Source organism: Pectinophora gossypiella, chromosome 6, assembly GCF_024362695.1.
Source record: "Pectinophora gossypiella chromosome 6, ilPecGoss1.1, whole genome shotgun sequence".
In the NCBI taxonomy this organism is placed as follows: Eukaryota; Metazoa; Arthropoda; class Insecta; order Lepidoptera; family Gelechiidae; genus Pectinophora; species Pectinophora gossypiella.
In genome coordinates, this window is record NC_065409.1 from 7,561,721 (window position 1) to 7,586,923 (window position 25,203).

General features: G+C 35.9%; 1 long non-coding RNA gene across 1 annotated transcript; it reads right to left on the reverse strand.

The window, feature by feature from the left end:
* Positions 1–13,310: 13,310 nt before the first annotated feature.
* LOC126367448 (uncharacterized) lies at positions 13,311–13,946 on the reverse strand. The gene is made up of 2 exons (XR_007566490.1): positions 13,851–13,946; positions 13,311–13,580 (listed from the first exon to the last, which is right to left on the reverse strand). It is a non-coding gene; the product is annotated as an uncharacterized LOC126367448 (long non-coding RNA).
* Positions 13,947–25,203: the final 11,257 nt, after the last annotated feature.

Consider the following 25,203-nt stretch of genomic DNA (forward strand, 5'->3'; position numbering starts at 1 on the left):
GATGGAGCCACATTTTCTGCTCATTGATAGTAGATATGGATTGTTAAAAAGCGCGTAGCCTTGATCTTCTGTTCAGTCCTGTCCTGGGAGATTAAAAACGATACATTGCAGCAATTCGTCTAAACAAGCAATATTGCTATTTGACATTTGATTACATTGCGCACTTACTTTTTATATGTGCAAATATCTAATAGCAATATTGCTTTTTAGATTAATTGCTTCTCCCATGTGGCCTATTTAGACCCTCAGGAGGCCTACCATGATCTTGTTCTCATTTTAGGATGTCAACGTAAAATATAATCGTGAGTAAACTAGAACAGCTTATGCGAAGTTAGAATTTGTAATTTTGAACAGAGCAATTCAAATGCCCAGTTTTTATTAGTTCATGGTAGACCTTCTGGTCTTCGGTCTCAGACTTTAATGAAGACACGAAGCGGTCGAAGGGGTGACTACAATCATCCCAAACAATACAAAATACCAATGGACGACGATTTCGAAATAAAATAGTAATTGTTATAAAAATTAAATAAAGAAAAGAAAATCGTCCTCCTATGCTATTTTAAATTCTATTTGGCGATTTACAAGTATTTGCCCTTTCGACTTGCTTCTTTTGTCAATTTAAACTTTCATGCAAGTTTTAATAATTTAGCAATTAGGTAAAATCGATTCATAAATTGAAGTCCAATAGGTATTTATGGAGTCAACTAATAATGTTTTAGAGACTGAAGCCACTTAGATAGGTGAATTAACAAGCAAAGAAGGATTTGATATCACAATATTGTCAAGTACACTTAATCAGGTGCTAATGTATGATCGCATTTGACCCCTAATTTACGTACCTATGCCCGTTGTTGAATGTTTGGGAGAATGACGTCAAGCATAAACTTATTGTATTATACTCGCTCCTTGTTAGAGACGGTTAACAGTGTAGTCTACGTCTTATGCTCCGGCATCGTCACAATTTTCAAAGCTCTTATCCAAAGCTAAAAAACAAGATTCGTTTCCTGCTTCCTGAACGTATCTGTCAACTAATGTCATTATGTTTAAAGCATGTTTCATGGACAACTCCATCACCTGTAGAGACTTTAGGGCGCGATATTAAAATTGAAGGGAGGGAGTCCCGTCTCGAACAAGGAGCTTCGTATAATTGAGATAGAACTTAAATTACAGGTAAGTTCGTTTAATCTCTTAAGTTTATGCGCTTCTGAAATATTCCAGGGGCCTTAGCCAAGTCCCCAACGATTACGGAAAATCGTCAGTGTTTTTGAATAAAATGTATAGGTTTGACATAAGGTGACATATCAATCTATATTCGATTCGACTTTGGATGTAGCTCCTGGTGATTATTCCAATCTATTCCAATTGCATTCTATTCTATTTTATGGCCAAGTGCATTATTTCTAGACCCGTAAAAAATAAAAAAGGTATGAAGTAACTAAATTAAACAAACAGTACCTACTATTAAACACGGAAACTTTGCCTGAAGTATTGGTTCTTCTTGTTAAGATTTTCTAACTGCGTCAAAAGAACAAAAACTTAATTGGTGACTTTAGTCAATGTTTGTTCATTTTATTTGATATCTCGATCTTTAAATACATAACTGCGTGTAATGTAAGAAAAAACGTGCATTTTAATGTGTTTGCGTTAAGGAAAAATATGTCGGTTTGAGGTCAAAGACTATATCGATTGGAACCTTGCTTTATTGATTAATTTCCTTTCACGGTAAGAGTATATGAGCACGTGTCGTATGGCCTTAGCTGCGGTGCCATGAGTCGATAGTCTGTCTCCCTAGTTGTGTACCCATGGTACGCTCAATGATCTATTAATTTAATACCCTAAAGTAACTACTTATTACGATGGCAGTGATTCTTTATTATCAACTAAATATTAGTGATATGTAAATACACACATTCCTGTACTTATAGTAAAGTAATTAAGTTCATAAATCAAAGAAGCTTTAAATTTAGAATAGATATAAAATTCATTACAATCTGATACTTAACACTTACGTAAGTGTGACTGAACCTAATTTATTTAGTGTTATGGAATATTTTAGTATGTTTTTGATAATGTTTTTCATTGCAGTCAATGCAATATTGTGGTTTATGATTAATTCGCAATGAATCAAGTGTCGATCATGAATCTGATCCTGTTTCATTCCAATACTTTCACTGTTATTGTGATATTTGATAGAATTATTATGAGTAAACTTAGCTCGTAAGGTCGATTATGTTTCGGTGATATCATTACATATAGAGGTACATATACATACAAGTTAGCTAGATATTAGATTATACGATTTGTGGTGTAAATATAATCAAGAATTATTGAAGAGATTAATTTTGTAAAGATTATTATTAGTTAAAATTTTTCACCAACATGACTTTAACGTGTAAGATTGAATTGTATCGATCTACTTATTGATATGAACAAATAGAGATAGTGTAATGTTCGCAAACAAGGATTTGCTCTGAAGTGCCCATAATTTTGTACATAATGTATAACATGTCTATAACGTGTTCGAAACGATATGAATTTGTATAGAATATTTTAATTATAGAAATATTCAATCAGAAAATTGGCCATGTGTACCTAAAATAAATAAAAGTATTATCTACATGATCGATTTTCATTTCTGTTTACTACTCAACGAAAGTTCATTATAATTCGTTTTGAGTGCAGTAGAGCGTCATGTACACGTGGGAGGCATTACCCGCGCTGACCTTTATCGAGCGCTCCGACTCATGTTACATCAAATTGTAATACTAGCCTTGGCCTTGTGAGACGTAAGGGCCAATATCACCTGTATCGCGCACACGATCCGTCTTATTAGGGGTTGTCGTGCGCCGCGACGTTTATCTGAGACTACTGTCGTTACAGGGCAAGGCCGGCCGTCGCGTGCTTATCGCAAATTGTTAGCTGCCCTTTGATGCGGCCTTCCTTACCTCGCCGCACTTTACGGACGCACGACTAACTAGCCGTGACGGAGTTTTCCTCATCCATCTTATCGCTGCCGGCTATAAAACTGTACAATTAACATACCTACCTACCCCATGACGATCGCTTGTTACTTATATATTAGGTGTACAGTCATGAATAATATCATGTACCTACTTTAGAACCCTGACGCACTATCATATTTGACATTTAATGAGACTTACGGTTTAATTTGTCAAAAAAGTTAATGTGACATGATATCAAAGTGCATCATATTAGTACTCGTGATCGTACTTATTTTAGATAAGAACTTGGACTTGTAACGTAGAATCTGAATGCAGCGCAATGAAACATAAAAAAGAAAAATCAACACACGGTCGCATCATCGGGATCAAGATATTAGTTATAAAGTAATATAAATATTCGTGTAAGTCAACCACTACATTAGAACCTTATATTTCAGGACAACGTTTATAAAAGCTTCCAAGATGTTTATCAAATCTAATGGGATTAATACGCTCTGCTTCTTTAGAACCAACGCCGCTGTCGGTTTTGTGGTTACGACCCGAGCACGCGCGTGTAACTTTGGATTTAGTACCCATGACGTTGCTTTGACTTTGAGTTAACAACTTAACTACTAAAATGGGATTATAATCTACTAATCCTTCATCAGTCGAATAACTAACATCTACAATATCGAAATTGACTACGTAATCGATTTATATATTCTATCTACGTAGATAACTAAAGTAGTAAAGTAGCTAAAGGTCATTGAAATGCTCTCGTACGGAAAACTCGATCAAACTTTTAACATAATATACGTAGTATATTAAATTCTTCAAAAAAAAACCAAATAGCTGATAATAGTGACGGCATAGCCTATTGAAGTATTGACTCAGACAACAGGTTTCTCGGCATGTTCTCGTTGATGTATATTATCAACGTTTTCCGAAGTAAACTGCAAACCCAGATAACATTTACAGCTATAGTGATTATCATCGACTGGAGCGGAGCTCCTTCGGTCTCGGTGACCACCAATTAAGCGGGTGTGTAAATCCCCATGACGTCAATAGGGTAAGGCCTGTTACAGACTTGGCGAGGCGAAAAAGCTTTTCTGCACACCTGACTCTATGGGACCGTAAGTACCTACTTTGATATCTTGATACGAGAGGATTTCAACACGACCCTTTTTACTGTGAATAAATGTTTTTAGATAAAACGTCAAAGGGATAAATAAGTAGGGGAAGGCGGGGCAAGATGGGGTAGGTACTTAAGACGCATAATACGCACGAAATATTTGAGTTTATTATAGTTTGTTATGCCGCTTTTACGTTTTAACAATAGTCATTGTAATTCTGTGTTTTATACATACAGAAGAGGGCGTAACACGATTACACATTTATCATAACACGACTATCAAAACCTGCAGACATGCCTACTTACAGGTTAACTGTATGAATATCCTTTACTTAACATGTTTAATTTTCTAAGATCCAACTGTTAATATTAAAAGTCAAATATGTGACTTCATCTAAATCGTATGATATTCATAAACCGGTTGAATTTTATTGTAGGTACGTAATCGTTTTTTAAATGAGCGATATTTTGTTTGGAATAAGGCTCTCAATTAAATAAATCACTGTTATAGACGGAATTTCTTGTCTTTACCTACGTCAGAAGGTGAGATATGGAATTTTATTGTTCTACCGTAAATGTAAATATTTTTCACACCATCTATCGATAAAAACAACATAATTATAAAGTCAAAAACATTTTAATAATTTTATTGCGCAGAAGGGACGGCAAATTGTTTAGCTTCAACAAAACATTTACTCGTTAAGTGTGTAGCATGCTTTACCGGATCGCAAGAAATACCGCAGGCCGATATTGTAGCGATTAACACAAAAGAGTTTCTGGTAACTTTCCTAAACAACAAGATTGTTTGTTGTGCCAAAAAATTCTACCAACTTAAAGGGGGAAAATATTGTGTAAAATACGTGGTATTAATTCGTATCCAAGGTTTGCAAGAACACACAGTACGTACCTCCACACGTGTCTCTAATAAAAACATGCTACTCATAATCAACTTCAGTATTTCTTTGTAAAAATATGGCATTTTGTTGTTTCATGATGATGAATGACATGATAATATGAGAAAGCACATCTTACTCAAGACTACATTATCATCTCCCTAGTATTATCCCGTTTTTCACAGTGTCCGCTTACCTACTACGAATATTTGACAGGGTTTTTACAGATGCGACTGCCTGTCTGACCGTCCAACCCGCGAAGGGAAATCCAGCCCAATACAGGTTAGGTCACATACCTCCGAAAATGCATTTCTCGGGAATTATGATCTATACATGAATTCGAAAACAATATCAACAATCATTGGTTTAGGTCTGTGCTGGACTCGAACCTACGACCTCAAAGTGAGAGGCAAGCATTCTGCCAAGTGGGCTACCATCTTACTCAAGCCTACAATATACTTAATTGTGTCTTCTGATCAAGAATAAAGAAGGTACCTGCTAACATTAAAGAATGCAAATTATACTTAGCTTCTGATATATTAACATATAAGTTCACTACTTACAATACTCCCAATTGGGCTAGTCAGGGGCAAATCCATCGCAGAATGAATCATAATTATCCACGCATCGCCGAGCTGGGTGTGACGTATCGCCGTCATTAATGAAAAATGCACTTAAGATAAATGGATAGCTCATTGGTGTAAGTCTGGTAGCGGGGTTTGAAACGGCGCTCCCCATTGAGAAGCAAGCCGATAACACGTAGAACCACAGTGACACAGCTAGCTAGCTTCTGACCACCATCATAAATACTTATTTATATATTTATTGTGCCTATACTTATTGCACTACTGACTCCTGCAATGGACAAGTTCTACTAGGTAAGTACCTAGTTATTTAATTTTATTTCGCAGATATCACCTACTTACCTTTTGTTTATAAATTCAATGTAATTAGGTTACTATGTATTATTATATAATACACACTCTAAAGTGATCCATTACTCAATATTTGAAACAAAAAATATCCAGTTCATACAAAAGACATCAACGCGCTCGCTTCTTCAGATTATTACATCCATAAGATTTCACTGGGAAACTGGTTGTTATTTTGTAGTTACCTACGTTTTGGAATATAAAAACAGTACGTCATTATCTTCCGGTTTAACTGGTTTAATTATTAGAAAGAACAACGAACGCAACAAAGTAGGTACTTAGTAATATTATGATGATATATATGCTACTTAGAATATTACTTCGTAAGTTCTTCGGGTGGCGCATATATCTATAAACATGTCCCTAAAAACCAAATTTATCTTAAATGTCATCGAACGTAATTCATTACATATTCATTCCTAGATACCAAAATACATGATACTACTTAATACCAAAATACCGTGTTCATTATGCAACTTTTGTGTTGTAATCAATTTGCATATATAATTTCCACGTAGGATACACTAAAAATGATCGAATATGGTCGTTAAAATATTTTCCTAAAACAATTCAGTTTACTACCTCTACTTGTTTACCTATCACCAACTTGAAAACTCCGGGCGTTCCCAGTTCCACAGCAGATGTTGGTGTCCGTTACTTTTCTGACTAATTAAGTACTTAATGAGAGATTGTTGAATAATTGAAGCCAATGGTAGTGGTAGGTGATTACTTAAAGTTTAACTGTAATTTAAAACTGCTTTGCAAGGAAAAGCTAGTTATGAAAATGGGACGTCTGACAGCGAAAGTGAGTTATGCAGGCGGCTGCGGCGACCAGCGGCCGTTTCTAGGGCGCCGCGCGTGACCGCGAGCCGAGATGCGAGCGGCCGGCGGCTCCGCCACCTCTCCGCGAGACGCGGCGCCCGCGCGGCCGCCGGCCCGCCGCCGCAGTCCGCACTCCGCACTCGATGGTGGTGCAGCGCCTCGCGTCTCCGCGCCCGCCACACGCCGCGCCGCCGCACAACACACCGTAATCATTCTGCGCTTGAGCAACCCCACTAACGCACACGAGAACTTTTACCGGTAACACTGTGAAGTGCGCCCCCATTTTAAAATAATACCCGCCGGATATCAGTGACCACCAATGTGCTAACATCTAGACTTGAGAGGCTGTGTTTGCAATCCGAGCGAAAGCGGGCCGTGTAGCGTCGACCACGGAATTCGGTTGTGTAGGTGTTTTCTTGTGGTGTGTCGCAATGGAGATAAGTGTCAAAGTGTTGAAATCTGGTTTATGAGAAGCTCGCCGAGCGTGCTCATGCGGCTGTGTGAAAAACGGGCACAAGTGCTTATGTAAGCCTGAATCCACGCATACACCAAGTAAGTATTATGTTCACTAGTCTAGCATATTAGGTCACTACGCTACTGCATCCTTGACGTATAACCTGTTATAATTATATCCTATTGTAAATATAGTTCGGTGTAAGTGCCTACTTACAAAGTATGTTTAATATCACTATAACGATATAAAATACAGACGATGACGTATACAAGACGTTACAAACGATACGATTTCTCTTTGTGGTTATCAATCATTCACCAGATCACTATAATTACGATTAGATACGAGAACATGTTAACGCCATACATTTAAGCTAAAGATGTAGGTAATATTTATTCAACATAAGGCCATGGAAAATTTTACATATACCTACTTAAACGAAATATTTGACACGCGCGTTGTTTGCACCTACTCACCTACCTATGGCATTGAATTATGTTCTGTCATCAAAATTCAATAAGTATTATAATCGTTGAAGCACAACGTAAACCAACACGTTTCGCATTTACCTACCTACTTACTTTTTAATTAATTCGTCTGGGTGGATACATTTCTAAGTCATTCATTATACACATACACATGCAAAGATCACGCTTATTTACCATTGCGGTAGACAGAGACGACGGTATTCCATTTACACAAAAAAAAGTGAAACAAAAAATCTAATAATGTGAAATAGATAATGATCTAATCAAAGGGAGTAGAAATATTAATAAGTGTGTATCCACACTCGACCACATCGTCACTTACCATCAGGTGAGATTGTGGTTAAACCTATTTTAATTAAAAAAAGTATACCTACCTCCATTATTCCATCACTATACTAATAAATATTGATTTCATACAAATAAACCGATCTCAAACACAAAAACAAAAGAGTCGTTACAAGAAGCGGGAAATATAACGCGAGTAACCACTTTTCAAAAGATAAAAGAGGTGTTTTTTTTTAAATAGTTCCCAACACTTCTCGGAAGTGAGTTGGCTTTGTGCCCACTTGTCGTCTTGTTTGTTGGGTTTGTTTACAAATATTGGAATTGAGAATTCCAAACAGGACCCTCGTTTCTAAACACACGGTAAAGTAGAAAATCTTCCTGCTGAAAATAAATAAATACTTAATCGAAACGAACCTTTCACTGGGATTGCTTTGCCTAAGTAGCTTCCTTACTTACTAAATCGAGTATTCGAGAATTCTTCTATCGTGTGGGTTGTGAGGTGGAATACAAACTTCATGAATCGGAACTTTGCTATTCCTAATTAAATCTATATCACCGGACATTTCCATACAGTGGCGTAACTACCATCAAAACAAATAAAAACTTAATTACAATTACTTTGACGCAATTGAACTCTGCCATTAAAGGTTTCCAATTCTCGATGATTCGCTGTCACTGTACCTGTAAATAGCTTGATAGAGTTGACTATTAAAATGTACTTAATAAGATTTCCCAAATGCATAGATATTTTTTCAGTACTTAAGTATATTACACTTTATTTTCCTGGCTTTCCATAATTAATATTCAATTTCGTTACTGAGTAAACTTCATATTTGATGAAAGAAAAAAAAAGCAATTAAAAATGCAGTCTCTTTTTCAACAATATTGTTTTTGTGAGATTTTTTTATATGAAATCTAAAATTACATTGTGTAGTCTACTTCTCTTAAAAAAAGGGTAAAAATAGGTACAGCTTCTTTAGGTTTTACTTACTTACTTACTTGAAATCTAGTTGAACATATCTAAATCCCAATGGGTTGGGCAAAGTCACGTAGGTACCTGAAAAAATAAGTAAAGTTATAATTATCAAGTACTGAATTCTTTTTCTTAAACCATTCTTCTCGTTTTAGCTCAACTAAATGAACACGATCCAACAAAAGGTATACTTTGAATAGACCCAAACGCATGAAAACGCTCAGAGGCCGTATAAAAATTAAGGCCTTCAAAGTTTTCGACTACTGAAACTTGAATAATTTCCCGCTGGTGGCACAACTCGGGCAACAGGGTGTCCTAGTGAGATAGGACCATACATTTTCTGATCCCTCCATTATAGGTAGGTAGTACGCGCGCGTGTGTATTGTACAGGCGTGAGAACAAACAAACAAAATTAAAATAAATCGTGTATTGTTTTCATAATAATAATATTGGTCGTTAAACTGATAAGATAAGGGCAATGGATAAGATGTCTCGTAGTCAGCATCCGTGATGATCCGGACGTGGTAGCGGACTCTGTTATCTCGTGGTTCCCTCGTCATGATTCACTGATATAAGGTGGCGGATATAAGGTCACAATTATCTCGAGGAAGGCGGCCTTAACCCCCTTTTTGTTAAAACGAAAGTGAGTTTCTCTTAAAATAAGCTTCGAATAAATCAATAAAAATCATGTCATGCGTGTAGCTGTAGGTAGTTACGTGTTAATTAAAATAAGAAATAATATTATCGTTTTTACGAACGAGAAATGAAATGTGCAGTGTAGTAATCGGCGGGATTACTTTAAGTCGTTAAGTACGTATTTTACTTGAAATATAAGACTTACGAACAACTCGTTAAACTCTCACCCTAATACTTATAAGTAGATATGAAACTCTCGTCATTTATTAAACAAATTGAATTGGGTCGTGTACTAGGTTCAAGATAAATTATGAAATTCTGATTACTAAATAAAAACGAGGAAGCCAGATCACTTTACAAATTGGTAAAATTAGGTATTGGAAGTAGACTAGCTACTGAATAAATTGTCAATTATATTAATAAGCTCAATGTAAAATAATTCCTATTTACTGTTTAATTACGAGGACGACATGTTCGTAATTCTTGTACCAAGTCCTTTATTAAATAAAAGATTAAAAAAAAATAAAAAATAAAGACAGATCTAAAACTAACAAAATTAAATTAATTTTATTTAATGTCGGTTTAACTCATTTATGAATTTTAATCAATTGAAACGTAATAATAAGTCTGACATTTTATCATGTTTTTCTATGAGGTCACAGTGTGCTTTTTCATACAAATTCCATAGTAATTTCGTGTTTTGACGTTTAGTAAAAAGTAACTGATTTGACTAGTTGGAAACTAGCCTATTATATTTTTGTAAACAGTACGAAACATTTCGGTCAGGGCGGTATTTTACACAAGTATAGGTCAAGTTACGAGAAAATTATACACACTTAGTAAGATTAGATTTATACAAATGTAGGAAAGATCATAATATTCTTTATTTTCATTTACAAGAGTTTACGACTTATAAAATACAATAATACTTAAGTACTTAATTACCTACTTATATTAACTTTAAAAATGTAAAGTTAATACACCTAAATGTCCTAAGGGCAAGAAAATTGTTAAGAAGATTAATTAAGATACATGTGTAGGTTTTGTCTTGCAAATCTTAGATTTTTCCATTGAAAGCAAAATACTTCTGATATCATAAATAAGTATACAATTTACGTAAGTCATTACAAAACTTGTGTCACTAATATTAATAATAAATTATTCTACGAACTAAGTACCCTACCTACATCTTCACCTGAAGTAGGTTCAAATATTGAATAGTCATACTTATTCCATCAATATTTATAAGTACTTACTCAATTCCGAGACTCTCAGTCATGTTAAAATAAAGTGTTCCTAGTAGGCAGTTCTCTAATATAAATTACGTAGTATATTATTGAATTTAAATTGTGGATTAAGTATTTCGTTATATGGACTTGAACGGAATTAAATAAATTACTGTAATCTAGAAAACATGTTGGTAGGTAGGTTACCTACACGTAGATGGTCATTTGTATCTTATAAGCTAGTCTTTAAATCTTTTCTGACCCTCAAACACACATAATTATGTTGCGAGAATTCTTATACACTCTAGAACAAAAATGTAAGTTAAAATATAATGTTTATACAAACCAGCAGTTAATATTATACTGTGTGAATATACTCGTAAGGCTGTTTATAAATGTAAGTTTCACGTTGTGACGGCGGCGGGCCCCGGGTGTTGTCAGCACCGATTACCCGATTATGACAAAACGACGAGTACAATGGAGCAATCAAGACCAATCAACGCACACCAGACGACGCGACGCGACACAACTCATATAAGACGTTCTCTTACATCATTCATTTACATATGAATTTCATGAAATATAGTCAATAATAACAAATATACAGACATATTCTGTGTAGTGTTAACCGATAAATGAGTCTCTAAACTTGTAATTACTTTTGGTATTGTGTCACAAAATGAACTACATTGAACTTTGTTAAAATTATGAACAAACTAACATGTAAGTAGATACCTCTATACCCGAAAGAGTAGGCAGAGGTGTATGTATACTTACATCCATTATTCGCCAACTATGTTAAGCCGTCTTTTTTAAACCATAAGATAATGACAGCACAGCATTCAAATATCAGTTATACAACAAACTAAAATGTAAAACTGCAACGATGACTTACAAATATAAAACTAATCATACCCATTCATAGAGTTCACTTCAGAGTTAATAAAAAATACCTCTAAAATCATAATACGGTTGTTTCCAAGAAATCAAATCAGTTACATTTTACAAAACGTCAAAACACGAAATTACTATGGAATTTGTATGAAAAGCAACCTGTGACGTCATAGAAAAACGAGACGAAATGTCGCACTTACCTATTATTACATTTTTCTTTATTAAAATTCATAAATATGTTAAATAGAAAGCGTTTTTTGTCACCTTTAGATCTGTCTCTAGTTAGTAATCAGAATTTCATAATTTATCTTTGACCTAGGAAACTACCTAATACCTAATTTACCAAAAAGGTAATCTGAATATATCGTTATGGAGTTTCTTTAATCTGCGTGTTAGTGGGGATAACACTAAACTGATTTTATGTTTACTACTAGTTGCACATAAACATTAAAAAACTACATTTTATAACATTTTAATGTATTTAAATGAGAACCGAAGAGCAAGCATGCGCCGTTTTTTTTCTTTATATTATCGTCGGCAGCTGAGTAGAACTAATAAAATTGACCTTTGACTATATAGTTTATCGTCTCCGCAAAATAAAGTATTTTTTATATCTGAATAAACAGATTCAATGACAAATGATTATTCTAAGGATTTTCCATTCATCATACATACGAGTATACACCTGTTCAATTAAAACTACTGTAGTGATAATCGCAGTATCACACGCAGCTTTTATACTTAAATAAGTATCTAAGTACTTACCTATCCATTACATGATGCTTCTTATCATCACTAATTTAAGAGCCACGCGGTCTTTTCGGTGTAACATTCTCCTTGCTACTTTTTTAGGGAAAAATAGGGCAGTGGTTTCCCTCTTGCTTTCCGCCCCGCAGTACTCTGTCTGACGCGAGTGGGATGGCGCACAGTGTAGTCTATTATTGTTGATCCTTCTTTAGTAACCGCTATATTCAAGAGATTCAGTTTTTATTCGCCTTTTATTCTGATGATACTTACCTATAACATTAGCACCTTAGCACTTTACCAGTTTATTTAGTATTGTGTATTGTAGTTTAGTATTGAAATCACAAAAGGTTGCAAAGTTTATTATTTTTAGTGAATATGTGGTCATATCATAGCATATTATACTTGTCATTTGAAGTGTTGAGTAATTCTCGTCGATGTTTCGTTGTGAATTAAATAATATTATGTAAAATTAACTTGTATTACAAAGGTCTGTGGTAAATCAATAATACTTAATAATTAATTGGTTCTTTCTCGTATAGAGTAGCGTACACAATAATTTTTCATCAGTCACCAAGTCAGTCGTATCGTAAGTATCTACCTACTTACCTACTTTAAACACTTGTTTCCCCTTTTAATCAAAATCGTAGTTTCAACATCACACTAAACTTGATCTACGAGACAACGATAGATATTATAACAATTTACTATACGTAAGTACCTGAAAGAAAATTCATATCACAAAATTAAGAGCCGGGATGTTATCGGTGAAGAACATTCATATCCTTAAGATACTACTCTTAGATTAAGTATTTCATGTACATTTTATGATTGCGGTGACGCGTAAAGGCAGCAAATTAAATCACTTTCCATAGTATCAGAATGAAAATGAAAAGTCAAAGTCAAAGTATTTATTTAAAGTTGGCTTTCAGAGTTCGTTTGATAGAAAAGTAGCGGTATCTTCTTCCGACTCGGCGAACAGGGGTACAGAGGAGCGAATAGGAAAATGTCTAAACCCGGTTGGAAGACGTCAGGCGACACTTTGCGAGATATATCGTGGTAGACGGGACACGGCGCGGTGCTCGCCGCTCGCACTCGGCAGCCGGTCGCCGACCGACGACACTGGCGCACGTCTGCGCCGCCACCCGCGCCGCTGCCGCTGTAAACAAATCAGAAACCTGTGACAGAAACTCGTTACTGTTCAATGAAAACTAGCCAAAGGACGCGCCACCACATCGCCGAACATATCGCAATCGTAGCCGGACGATAGTTCACCACAAATCTAGTTGGCCGGTCGCAATGAGTTCTAAGTAGGTGCATCGAAACGTTGCTGAATTTCGGCGCCGGCAGTTTAGTGAAAGGGAGTTAAGTTTGACGAGTTTTAGTAGTGATTCGGTGTTACTGTGGTGCGGTGACCGCTGGTCATTACCTAGTTAAGTAGGACATAATGTACTTGTGGAGTGCCGGTGGTCCGATGCTGGCCGAGTGAGGCTGAGCGTCCCTCGCCGCCGCCGGCCGGCCGCCGTCGTGCTCTGTTGATCTCGTACATGCTCCCGCTCTTTTAAACGTGAGTAGCTAATAATTAATGCAACTTAGTTGCCAACTACATAGCCATAGCAATAGAAAATCAAAGCAGCAGCGATCCACATGTTAGCGAAGCATAACAATCCTCATCAGTTATAATAATGAAAGTTAAGATATAAAAATCTCGTTAAGAAAAGCATCAAAGAGGGATATTATGGTCAGGTTATAATTACACCGGACAATCCAGGTGCTCTAATTTATTACCTCATTGATATACTTAATATATCTTTGCTAGATGATAAAGCGAACTAAGTAAGTTTATTTCCGTTAACTAGAGTAAGTACATTGTAGTTATATAGTGTCAAAGACACGCTACTCTACATTGTACGTATACTCTTTTGTCTGATTGATAACCTATGGTAAAACACACAGGCACTAGCTGCTACAACAATATATCCTTCGACAGGAGTGGCTAGATAACATATTCAAACGTGTCTACCTGTCTATTTGCATGTCGTGCCTGCGCCTATCTCCGCCATTCATGTCAATATCTCATGCGTGTAATATTGTCCACACTGAAATAGCTCTCGCGTACAAAGCGGCCATATCGATAATACTGAAGTTATGTCAATTGTTATTATCGTGAATGGCACTTTCTCCAAGTTAGGTAAGGATCTCGTGTCAATGAAGCGGTTACAAAGTTACTGGCAAACAACGAGACTATGTCGCGAAGTTGTGTAACGTTATGAAAATATGGCATCGATACCTATACATACTTATAACCATAAAACTTATTTATACTCCGCCGTCCTTCGCCGAGTCACGAATAGAAGGTTGCTTAAATAACTTTTCAAGAAAATTTTGGTTTATTAGGAAAATGAAATATTATTTTCAACACTACCCGCTCCATCGGGCCTGATGCATCGGGTGTAGGTATAAAATGTATCGCAAATCTTGATCCGACCCACTCTATGTGCTATTACACTGCCAGAACCTGACACATCGGGCGCGATGGATTGTATAGAGCAATAAAGCCTTTAGTCGATGGTCTTAAATCACGGTTTGAAGATCAAAGTGTCGGAGTGTGGTGTTAAAATTATCATGTGCGGTAATATGGACAGCAACCATGATATCAATTTCCGACGGTTAACTCTGCACAAAGGTTAAATTCAAGTCTACTGGCTTTTCTCTGCACAAATTTTCCGTAGCAGGCTCAATTTCATTAATGTATGTCATGTCCTCCATAAAACACACAATTAATTCAATTTATCAACTTTTCATTTCATTTGGTTGCATATACCAAACCTTCTACTACGGTTATACGCTCTCGTATCATATTTTGTATTTTGTAGTTCTAGTAAGAGTAAGGGAAAAGAGGCAAATATTGAAAGTTATTGAGGACAGAAGAGGCAAGATGATTAGACACTTAATAAGACACGACGAATTTATTAAAAAACATCATAGAAGGGAAGCTACAAGGAAAGAGAGGAAGGGGAAGACCAAGAAGAACTTTCATGGGACAGATTCAAGAGAAGGCGAACGTCGTGTCTTATAAGGAAGTGAAGGAATTGGTCTTTGATAAACAAGAATGGAGAATGCTACACCGACAAGAGCGTGGCTTTTAAATTAGTGATGTGATGATTATATTTTGAAACTATTCTGATAAAATATCTGATAAAATATTTAACTGAGTTGTGGGTGTTATAACTTATACAATATATTTGTGTATCTCTTTAAATGTAGGTATTTTTCTCAATTTATGTGACGCAATTGCTTTCTTTATGTACCTATACCTAAGGTACCTACCCGTTTTGCTAATAGTAGCAAAATCAGTAAGTACCTAATACTGTCCACTATTAATGTTAGTATGTACTTTTATCAGAACTATAGGTATTAACTAAGGTATAATATTTTACTTAACAATGTCGACTTTTATACAAAATGCTTATATATTGCGCCAATAAAAACGGCTACGACTGCCAGGAATGGGCAATTTAATATATTTTTTTTTACTTATTAACATCGTTCGCTCGAACAAAACCGTTTTACTTCGTGAATGGCAAGGTTCCTTTAATAATTCGCTATTCAATTCAGCGAAATAATTTCCCACCCTGTACAATGTGTTTCAGTATTCATATATTCGCCGCCGCCGTAGGACAACAAATTGCTTTTAATGTTACGAGCGCCTCGATTCTCGTTCACTTTGAACGACACTGAACACTGAATGACTCGTACGCAACAATATAGACATATTGTACCTATATATACATAACATACATAAACAGCATATACGTCCCACTGCTGGGCACAGGCCTCCCCTCAATCAACCGGAGGGGATATGGAGCATACTCCACCACGCTGCTCCAATGCGGGTTGGTGGAATTGTTTTTACGGCTAATAGGCGGGACCAACGGCTTAAAGTGCCTTCCGAAGCACGGAATCATCTTACTTTTTCGGACAATCAGGTGATTCCAGGTTCCAATGTCTTTGCCAAACAAGGCACAGTCTCACTAAGTGATTTCGACAAAGTCCCCATCGGGAATCGAACCCAGACCTCCAGATCGTGAGCCCAACGCTCTAACCACTAGCGCCACAGAGGCGGTGACCTATATATAGGTAACACAATATCTTCACACCATATTCCTTACTAGATTTATAGTTACAGTTTCCATTTTCTTTCCAGTTTCAAATGGTTTTTATGCAAAAGTTGGATATTAAATACTTACGTTAATATTTTCTACCAACTTACGTAAAGTATGTAAGTAAAAATAATTCTTTCTCAGATTTAATAATTTAATTATAAGTACATTTGAAAAATTATAATATCATTATGTCTAGAGGAGACTCTAGGTGTAAGTATCTTAACTCGAGCATAGAATAAGGAATAATACTACGTACTGGAAGTAGGCGATTACTTAAATGTATGAGACTCTAAGTAGGTAATTCGCAAATGAAGGGCTACTTGCTTAACCGCTTTACCATAGAGGTATTTCATAGCAGGCTATCAATGCTATGAAAAAAAAATATCGTTATGTTAATAAGTACTTACTGCACTCAATAGGGAACGAACAGGAAAATTGTGAATGTCAGCAGTAAACTGAGAAGCTCATTATTCTTCTCATCGAGTGAAGGAAACTCAATTTGATTTGATTAAATACTTAAGTAAGTACCTGCTTTTAGCTCTTTTCCTCTTCCTTGATCTTTTTTTATTTTCTGTTGTATATTAATTTAATGCGTTTATTTCGATACTTAACTTTATTAAAATTTTGAGTTCGTATAAATCTTTATTTTTCACATCGTTTTTTACTGCCCAATGTTTGAAAAGAAGAATGTTTTACTTTTCTTAAAAACACTGGTATGTATATTACCGACGTTGTCACATCGACATTCAAATCATGCGCACACGTCGCGCACGCGCACACGGAACAATCACTACATGAATATTATACTCGCGTTTACATGACTAAAGTTAAATCTACACACTTAATATCAATTATTAAATTCTTCTGAATTAATTCAATGTTGTTATTTAAAAAAAAAACAATAAATAAAATGTCAGGAAATGCACCTAAGGCCATTCTGAATTTAACATTTATGTAGTTATTGCAAATTACTACGATTTACGGTCGAAAATACAAGTTCCATTTATGAAGTAAACTCAGAAAAGTCGTCGACATGCGATAAAGATGGGCAAGAATTTTGTCACAATTCTTGTGGCTTTTTCTTTAGGCAAGGCTGAATATTTTCGATAAGTAACGCAATTTGTAACAACAATAAGGGGTTTGATGAAGGTCTCCGACGTCTCAGGAGGGCAATATCGAGGGAGAGACGGCTCTCAGAGGACGCGTTTGTGAGCATTGTGGGCCTAGATGTCGGATCGGTCTCGGCCAACTTTGTTCGTAGTTGGAACATGATTACTTCACTAAGTTTGCCCCGGGGCATTCTACTTCGCTGACGTCGCCATCAAACTTATTGCTGGTGATAGATTATGTTCTCTATCAAATTGAGACCAAGCAGCCGCCATCGGGGACACCATTGTTCACATTTTACCTACATATATTATTTACATTATTATTTTTATTATTGTACAGTTGGTAGAACGCTTGCCTCTCACTTTGAGGTCACAGGTTCGAATCCAGCACAGGCCTAAACCAATGATTGCCGATTTTTTTTCGAATTCATAAATGATTATCACGTGCTCAGCGGTGAAGGAAAATATCGTGAGGAAACCCAAGTTCCCGAGAAATGCATTTTCGGAGGTATGTGGCCTAACCTGTATTGGGCTGGTTTTCCCTTCACGGTTTGGAAGGTCAGACAGGCAGTCGCTTCTGTAAAAAACCGGGCCTGTCAAATCTTCAGGTTAGGTAAGCGAACCCTGTGAAATATGGGATACTGCTAGGGAGATGATGACGATTTTTATTATTGTAGGCATAAACTACCGAACACCACTTAGTAAGTAAGATCCTGACACATCACTTTCACTTCTACTCTTATAGTATCTGCAAAACAAAAGAGCCTCACACTTGCTCAGTACATCTGTATTGATTGATAGGCTACGTACCTATCGAGATTGCAATAGGTACAATTTAATACGCAGCCTATCTGTGTTAACGGACATAGGTCTACGGAATGAGTTGGTTTCCACCAGGGACGAAAAACATTAATCTAAATCCGCCGGCCGTGTATCAATCAAACCGCTCGTGCGCAGCATATACATTATTTACTGGAATGATATACTGCACTGAAGAACCCGGTAGGCCGCTGCTTATTTATTTATCAAGTAGATACTGTAGCGAAGTGTATCACTTGCTAACCTAAATAAAAAAAAACTGAATTGTTTTCAAGATATTTAATTAGGAAGATAATAGTAAAAATAGTAGTAGCAGTAGTATTTATGATGTAGTAGCAATAGACATAACACAACAAGTTAAACAGGAATTGAAGAAGAAAAATACGTAAGTAATTAAAAGTCAAACAGCATTTTAGTACTTATAGAAGTTAGAGAATTTAAGCTTTGGTAAATCGATACAATGGGTATAACGTTGAGTTGATCAACTGCCGAACTGCCGTAGGTTTCAATCCACACGAAAGATCAAATATTTGGAATGCCGCGCGGGGCCTGAAAATATCGACGTGACAATACATACAACTATGTATGATAGTAGTTTTCTACTTATGCAAATATCAAATTATACATAAGATAACATGATAAGTAGGAACGAAAGTATTTACATCGATAAAAAGATTTATATTAGATAGATAGTAGATATGGCATAAGTACGTTATATCTGTATTATGTGAAATGCATGTCATAAAAAATCATTCGTTATAATCTATATATATATCGTTATATTATATTTATATACTTACGTCACAGATTAATATTTAAAAACATATGCCCAATTACGCCAAATTAATAGACTGTGGCGCCGCGCCGTGAGAACAAAAACGAAATGTTTGGCATTGAAAGGGTTAATTTGGTCGGTAAGCACTAGAAAACTTCGCGTCCTCGAGTTACACGCGCGTAATTTTCTTCTCCAGAACATGAACAGGAACGAACATAGTAGAGTCTGTTATCGAGGATGTCTATTAAAATGCCAGACGTTTCGCAGTCTAACTAATTGCTACTGGTACCTACTTCAGCTAATTGAAGTACCACTGTAGTTTGACCTTCAAGGTATCGATCCACCTGCAAATTACTGACAATCAGCGGACTAAGTGCGGGCAACAGCTGCATTACATACTTGCGTACCTACTCTTGGAAAGCGATCGAGCGCAACACTACCACACTATACACTGTACGTTGCTTTTCAGGTCACGGATTCGGAACGCACTAATCATACATAACTCGTAATTAGGAAAACCGGTCAAATGTGAGACTCTTGCGCGATCGAGGGAAATTGATATCAATTTCGAGCATCGGTAATCTGCGTCGTATCTTCCTATCCTATTAGCTGGTACGATACTACGATATACGAGTATTACAATCTTAATAAGTTGGCTGCTTTATTTTTTTAAAAAAGAAAGATAAACCAGTCTACGTTCCGCTACCGGACACGGTGTCTCTTCTGAATATAACACTAAATCACAAGTATATTCCTACTTAAGTAGTTTCCACACGACCTACACCTCACCGAGCTTTTTGTCAGAGCAACGTGACAGGTGGTGAGCCCTATCCCTGTGTCTCCTCTCATTGGCGTTAAATTAGATTATAAAATATAGCTTAACCTAGAGACTCGCTCATTGCGGTTGTGTTAATAAAAGAAGTCATTCATTGCTTTCATAATTAGTAAGAAATTGGATATTCCTTCCCGTGGAAAAATCTGCCGGCGGCAGTGCGTCCTCGTTACCGCACTCATTTGGAGTTCCGTTTACTGCTTGTGTAGGCTATTAGCATTCTGTGTGTGTTATCATACTGCGATTTACATAAATACTTGTAGTTCCTCGCTGAATCACTGTAGACCGTTGTAGTAACGAGCCAGCTAATTTACATCCTTTGAATCACGACTTGAGCAAGCCCAAGCGCAGTACATTAATAAATGAATGAAGATGTCTGTTTAGGAGCTAAAAATCAGTAAACTGTAAACTAAACTTCACAGCACCGCGTGAACAATTTCGCTCCTGTCATTTAAAATCTTGTGTAGAAGAACATAGTTAATCTTCTGTCATACAGGTACGTACTTAATTGCCTATGACGATAAGCAGACAGATAAGAGAATGCACGGACGGTCTTGTTCCACTACATTAATTTAAAACGACTATCGACTAATTTTGATATTTCATTATCTTAAGTAGGTATATTAATAGCATTATGCCTGCGTACGTCGAGCTGATCGAGTGTTCGCTAATCTTCGTGACTGTTGCCATGTAGAAATTGAAAATGCGCCGCCCACGCGATCATCGAACATGAGAGTGAATTATTGATTGTTGGTACTCTCTACCAACCAAGTAGGTAAACGGGAATCGGGATTATATTTGTTATAGGATATCTCGCGCTCCGCGTGGATGGTATCCGCGCGGGTGTAATCCAGCACTCGTATTATTTACACGCCAGAGGCGGGCAGTCCGCGTCCCGGATTTGCGCATTACAAACCGATATTGAAAACGATTTATCATGTCAAAGTATTCCGGATTTTTCTTTAAAGTTTTCTCATTGGATTATGTTAATTTTGTCGGATATAATTACTTATTAGAGAATCGACATTATTCTATAGAATTAAGAAGAATTTTGAAATCAAAATATTAGTAGGTACCTAAGCTAAATATAGCTACACGTGAACGCCCTAGTAGAATGTTATCTATTAAATTCTTTATTGTAAGTATCTACCTATTATAAATAAAAAGCAGGACTATCTATAAAATAATTCTTATCCATCCAACCCTGCATGGTAGGAAATGTTTTTTTTAACTTGTTGAAATTATTATTATAACCTGAGCGTAGATAATAATATACTTACACTGTCATGTTGTTTCAAAGATTCTATGTACGTCGTCATTACGGAACGATGTAAATTACAAAAATCAGTCTCATAGTTCAATTAATTCGTTATGTCAAGCAAAACATAACTTCATGATGATAACGCGATTTTATGACCATTAATGTCTAATCAAACTAGACTTTAGTAGGGGAGGTAAATTCTTTACTCATTTACGATCCCGTAAAGTGTCTGGTGGTGGCGTAGGCAGCCCGTGGGAGGCCAACACCATCTCAAATGTCTCCTGAAGGCAGTGGCAGGACGGGAACAGCTCTTGTTACCATTCGATGGAACACATTTCCTACCTGATTTGTTCGCTGATTTTGTAACATTTAAATTTTTAGATGTAGCAACATAAGCTGTGGACGTGATATACTTCTTAAGAAGTTAAAAGTTTTTGGAACATAAATAAGTAAATTGTGCATCAAACGTTGAATTTATTTTATACTACCGAGATTTAATGGTTCTCGAGATTAGCCCGAATATTATAGAATGCAATGCATTAATCTTAAATATAAAAGAACTGGGTAACTTACATTGTCTATTACGAATTACGAAATAATTGTTGTAAAGGATATTAACAATGGAATTCAGAGAACGCTTGTAATCGCCGACTGTGGTGAAACTGTCGCAGTTTTTGCACTGAAACATAATAAATTACACAAGGATTCACAAGAACAATGAACGGTTAATTCTCTGGGAGTTCCATTAGGAGCTTAATCCCATCTAGAGAATGTTGCTGGCTGCCAAGGAGACAAAAATGAGAGGTATGTATACCTAGTATAGGCGTAATTACTATGCGGATTTTTCAGGTTTCTACGTCACGCATGTGTGATCGCCAGAGACGAAAAGAAAATTTGCTGTTTATTAACCATACATACTTTATAAGGAAGTATATCATGTATAATATACTCATTCAGGCTAATCTCGAGAACCACTAAATGAATTTATGATAAAAAAGTTCCTGCTTAGGATTCATTTCAGCCTAACATTTACCATGCGTTCGCCGTTCGGGCTTCTATCAAATTTTATAATGCATTGGTACATTATATTCTCAATATATACTCAAACTCACGTCTATTTTTCGCCGGGGTAAGCAGAGACTATGGACCTATTTACACATATCTATATATAAAGACATCCTATGTTAATGTGTCTATGTTCTCATAATTTAATTATGACAGTGGCCCTGATTCCTCCTGATTTTCACTTATTCACTCATTCATTTTAAAATTGACAAGAAAATGACTGGTATAATAAGTAAGAATAAAAGTAGATGGTGTGTGTTGGCATCAGCGCCAGTATATGGCAGACTTTATATTATTATTTTTTTAACGCTGGTAATGCTTTCACTGACCAAAGACAAATTGGCTGCTTTTTCTCTCTCTGCTCGACCACCATCCATGACGGTTTATTTGTTTGTGCTGTTGTTTGGATTATATAAAATAAAACTACTGACATAATATAATATAGCCAAGTGTACTATTGTTCGTTCTAAGAATAAAAGATACGTTTGATGTGAATCCACTGTTTCCTGTTCGACGCTACTCCAGCCTCAGCCTGCTAGTGGTGCTATTACAGCCTGCGGATATATGTGTTCTATCAATAAATATTCTACAGTTGTAGAGTTAGTCAATACTTTTTGATTAGTTATTATAATGTAAACAAAATATAAACCACGATGACCTTTACCCTCGCCCTTTGTGAATTACAAAACTGATATAGCTGTTTCAATATTAACCTCCACGTAAATATGACCTTGTAAATACTTAATAAAGCATTTAACAGAATTAGTAGATTGGAATATAAATAATACAATTATAAAAAGCTAAACCTTGTAGGTAAGTAAGTACTTGTAATAAAAAATATGGTGCAATTTAAAGCTCATGGCCATTAACCATTTTTGTACGTAAATACACGTTCGTCACGTCCAGTGCTGTTCCCAAAGTGGGAACATTCCAGACAGTAAAAAGGCGTTTATTTTTTCACGCCTGACTATGCATAGAAATAAGAAGCTAAGGTAATGAATATTCCTTAGCCCAATATTTTGTCAGGCCAAGAAACAAGAAAGCAATCATCAAAAAAAGACATTATATTCAATTTATTTCTGTAGACTAGGTACTTACTTATAAAAAAAGCTTGGTGAATGAAAGTCATTTGGCCTAAGGTAAATGAGTGATTCAATATACTTATTTAAAAAACCGAACAAGCCCTTGGAAACTCATTATTTTTTACTTATGCAATGTTTTCTAACGCAACATGTGATTCACTTTCTGCGTCAGAAGCTGAAAAATTAACATTATGTTGTATAAAGCTGGAATAACTGAGACTAAAACAACATCGTGTCGAGACAAAAGGCGGTTGTAGGTGTCTCTGACAAAGCCGTGAAGCGAAGGCATCAGTGAGCACCACACACGCTACACGGGACGACACGTGCTAATTTTCACATAGTTTCCACTTTCATACCGGTTCTATAAATAATGTTAAAAGTCCGCTGATCTCTTATAAAATTTATCTGCTTTTCTTTCTTTTGTTTGTTGAAGTTTCATTTATTAGCTTTGTGTCTTCTGTAAGGTACCTATGATTACGTAGGTAAGTACGTACATAAGTAAAATAGTAAAATTAAAAAAATATATTAATATTATATACTTACCGTACCTAACACACTGTTGAATAAATATTTCTAGAATAGAAAATCGATAAGTAATACAATAGTTCATGCACCAAATAGAAATCTATAAGTTTCTGGCGTTGAATACATTATTGAAAGTTATTTAAATTAAAATAATTGCTCCTTGACCGTTCATTTATGTTTAAACACATTTTTTTATAGCCAATGAAATTAATGCTAAACCTGGTTACAATAATAAAGTATATTGAAACCAAGGTTGCTATAAAAATAGGCATCAAGTATCCCTTGACAGAATTATTATTGCATGCATTTAAATGAACACCAAATTAAGGTATAAATTGATTGCACAAGTTCAATTTATTAAAATAGCAAAAGGTACAAAAGAGATAAATTCAATAACCTGTTTTTTTTTTTTTTTTTTTTTTGACGTGACTTATTGTAGATTTGCCGCAGATGGCATTAACTACTTGGCCGGACAAATGGGGAGCGCTGAAGGCTCTCACCCGGTAACAATAACCTGTGAAATACAGGTGTATCAATTGACTTTTAGTAACCCGCGGCGACCCAGTGGCGCAAAATTAACTTGGTATAAAACGATTGTTCTAATATTGAGGTCATCTAGTGTATCGATTTTATCTGCAAATACTTACTTACCGGGAACAATTCAGTCGACGAATATTCTAACTGCTTACACTATAAATCATAAATAAAAACACTTTTACCAAAGCGGAGCTGAGCTTTTAAGTTAAGTACTTACGAATAAGTAATAAAAGTATTTTCCTAGGCGTATTTTTTTAACGAAGAATTTTGTGTATAAACTCGAAAGGCAATTTTAATCAATCTACGTCTGTTCCCGTCTAAGTGGCAGTATGATTAGGAAGAAACTCGAGTGTTCTAGCATAATGACTGCCATTTTAAAACGTAGTTTGTGGACGGGGACTAATTTGGTAGAGCTCTCAGGAAAAGGGGTAAAGTTGACGATTGTATGTTTCTCACACTCTAAAGGGGGTATAGAATCAATAGCTACGTAGTTTTAAGTCGTAGGAAGTGCTTGTTGACAAACCGCTAAATCAAGAATAATAAGTACCTAAATATAGTTTTGATATGTTTAAACTAAGTATGTAAGTATATAAAGTTACAGTATCTGTACT